Below are 3,213 nucleotides of genomic sequence, written 5' to 3' on the forward strand. Positions count from 1 at the left end.
GGCATAAGGGACATGTGCTCCTGCTGCAGCTGCTTCCATACAAAGCCCAGAATCCAAAGGCCTTAAAACCCATAACTCAGGCAAACAGTTGTTTGACTTATCTATTAGAACCCAGCTGTCTGTCACTTCCCTTTGGCTGGTTGCTCTACAAGGCTTAGGAAAATGGAATATGGATGTATCTGTGACTTCAGTTAATTGATTATACCTGGACTGTCACAGCTACACCATCAGGATGCAGTTTTTTATGAAAGATGCTGCAAGTCTGATTTCCCTGAGATTACCTTTCAGATTGCCTTTGCTCCTGACTCTTCTCATTAGCAATTTACAGTGAGATGTCAGACTCTGAACTCAAACCACTGACATGTAATTTCTTCTGCCAGCCTTGAGAAGAAGATTAAAATCTCCATCTGGGGTCAGTTTGGCCCGCCAGGACGGGAGGACAGTACCTTCTGTTAGTATTACTAGATTGCCTGAACACAGCTGTCTGAGTCTGCAGACGAGGCATAAAAGAAAATCCTGTATTCTTGCTAACATTAATCATCTGGTAGCACTTGTTTTAACAGTAGAAAAGTTCTTTCTTGCCCTTTCTTCTCCATTGTCTGCAATGGTTTCATTCAAATGATTAGTCATTTCTTACTTCAGAAGCAGTTTAAATTAATCAGCCCTAAATTCATCAGGCAGTTGGACTAGATGGTTGTTGTAGCTCCCTTCCAACTGAAATAGTCTATTTTACTTTATTCTGTTCTGTAAAATTAAAAGTGGCACAGCAGATCTGCACAATGTACTTCTGCAATGCATCTGAGGATTCTTCAGGATGAATATGTGTTTATATTCTGGCTTTTTTTTCAAGTTTGTGTAAACTTGATCTGTCTAAGTAGAGTACAGTTTAGTTCATGGTGTAAATGTATGTTAAATTTCACATTGCAGGCTGCCAGTGAGACAATGGCAATTCTATGTAAAATACAGAAGTACACACACAGCCTCACAGTATGCTGCAGACTGATGGACCATAGTCTTCTAGACTGTTGAAGAACTGTCAGCTTTCTGAGAAAATCTATAGAAATTATAATTTATCTGTATTTTTTTTTATATTTTACATTAAGCATAATAAAGACTTTAACCTTTCTGTCCAGACTCTCAAAATTGTCCTGAAATGCTCATATTCAGGATGTACATTGTGCATAATATTCAGTTCCTTATTTCATTAAGCATTTAGATTCCAGTCACTCACTACTCAATTTTATAGAACTATCCCCTCCTCAATCCCTCAAAACCTAGCCCAGATATTATCAACTCTGGTCTCTGAATGCCTAAAGCAAGCATAAACAATACACTTTGTCACTGGGCTCCAACAATGAGATGAGGGCTTTCTCCACATTAGGAAGTGCTAGCAGTAGAAATAAAGATACTAGTGCCAGCAGATTAGATTTTAGACATGTTGGTTTTGGTTGTTGTTTCGGGGCTTTTTTCCCTTTTGTTATGATTTAATTTGATAGCACACTGGCAGTGGAGTAAATGGAGTAAATGAAAACCGTGCTTTTAAACTAAAAGGAAAACAGCAGGTAGCAATTCACACTGCTTCAGCAATGATTGCTCAAAAGGCAACAGAGCTGATCCAACTTTTCTTCTTTTATAGCCTCTAATTGAAAGAGCATTTCATTGACAGCTAACCCCTAGCAAGAAATTTGGAAGAGGTACAAACGAAGAAATGTGCTGTAATGAAAAGCTCAAAAGGTCTTGATACATGGATGATTTTAATAAAGAGAGGGGGATGCTGTTCTGGTACAGGGACAAGAGTATTGTCATAGAATCATAGAATATGCTGAGCTGGAAGGGACCCACTAAGTCCAACTCCTGGCCCTGCACAGGACAGCCCCAAAAATCACACCATGTGCTTTGTCCCAATGCTTCTTGAACTTTGGTAGGATTGGTGCTGTGACCACTTCCCTAGGAAGCCTGTTCCAATGCCCAACAACTCTCTGGGTGAAGTACCTCTTCCTAATACTCAACCTAAACCCCTACCCCAGCTTCCCACTGTTTGCTTGGGTCCTATCACTGGATGTCAGAGAAAAGAGATCAATACTTGCCCTCCTCAAGAAGTTGCTGACCATGACGAGACCGGTTCTCAGTCTTTCCTTGGTAATTTATTATTAAATACAGCTAAAAGAGTCAGTAGAAATACACATATGAGGTAAAAGTTTATCACAGATGACTCACACCCATCTATCAGACCAACAACACATCCACTTTTTTCCCCCTGGAGAAGCATGTGGGATAGAGAACAGTATGATTTTGGCTAAAGGCTGAGGGCAAAGTAGTATTTGGAAACACTCATATTTCTGTCTCTAAGATCCCTCCAGGCCTAACATGCTTTATTACCTGATACATCGGTTCCTCCACAGCTGGGAGCCTTCACAGACTTACTCCAAAGCTACATAGCACTAGGAGAGAGCAGAAGTTTTGCTGTTACATATATGGCTGAAATGTGTATTAGTTCAGCAGCTGATGGTGACAATAAGGATTCTTCTGCTGCACTTTGCAGTGGTGAGGCCACAACTTGAGTGCTCTGTCCAGTTCTGGACCCCTCAATTCAGGAAGGACATTGAGGTGCAGGAGTGTGTTCAGAGAAGGACAACATAGCTGGGGAAGGGTCTGGAGCACAAGTCCTGTGAGGAGTGGCTGAGGGAGCTGGGATTGTTTAGTCTGGGGAAGGAGACTCAGAGGAGACTTTATTGATGACTAGAATTACCTGAAAGGAGGTTGTAGCCAGGTGAGGACCAGCCTCTTCTCCCAAGTCACAAGTGACACGACAAGAGGACACAGTCTTAAGCTATGCCAGGTTCAGGTTGGACATTAGGTGGAATTTCTTCACAGAAAGGGTGATTAGATATTGCAATGGACTGTCCAGGGATGTGGTGGAATCACCGTCGCTGGAGGTGTTCAAGGAAAGACTGGACCTGGCCACTCAGGGCCATGGTCTGGTTGTAGTGCTCGGCCATAGCTTGGATTCGATGCTCTCAGAAGTCTTTTCGAACCTAAATGATTCCGTGGCTCTGCGATACGCCACAGTGCCTGCGGGAGTGCCTGCTTTGTTCGAGGGCCCCCCTCACCCTCGGTCGCCGCGGTCCGGCGGCCGGGGGGCGGAACTACAGTTCCCGTCACGCCGCAGGGCGGAGGGGAGAGCGGGCCGTGCCCTGACGGCGGAGGCGGGAG

At 43.6% G+C, this 3,213-nt stretch overlaps 1 protein-coding gene across 1 annotated transcript in view; it reads right to left on the bottom strand.

The window, feature by feature from the left end:
• Positions 1-2,867, bottom strand: part of OSBPL10 (oxysterol binding protein like 10) — a 136,868-nt gene extending 134,001 nt beyond the window's left edge. Inside the window, exons 1-2 of the mRNA XM_064704713.1 lie at positions 2,750-2,867; positions 2,380-2,441 (exon numbers count right to left, since the gene is read on the bottom strand). The gene's annotated coding sequence lies outside the window, so the exon portion shown is untranslated. The remainder of the gene's footprint in view (positions 1-2,379; positions 2,442-2,749) is intronic.
• Between the last annotated feature and the right edge of the window lie 346 nt (positions 2,868-3,213).

Source organism: Zonotrichia leucophrys, chromosome 2 (assembly GCF_028769735.1).
Source record: "Zonotrichia leucophrys gambelii isolate GWCS_2022_RI chromosome 2, RI_Zleu_2.0, whole genome shotgun sequence".
Lineage (NCBI taxonomy): Eukaryota > Metazoa > Chordata > Aves > Passeriformes > Passerellidae > Zonotrichia > Zonotrichia leucophrys.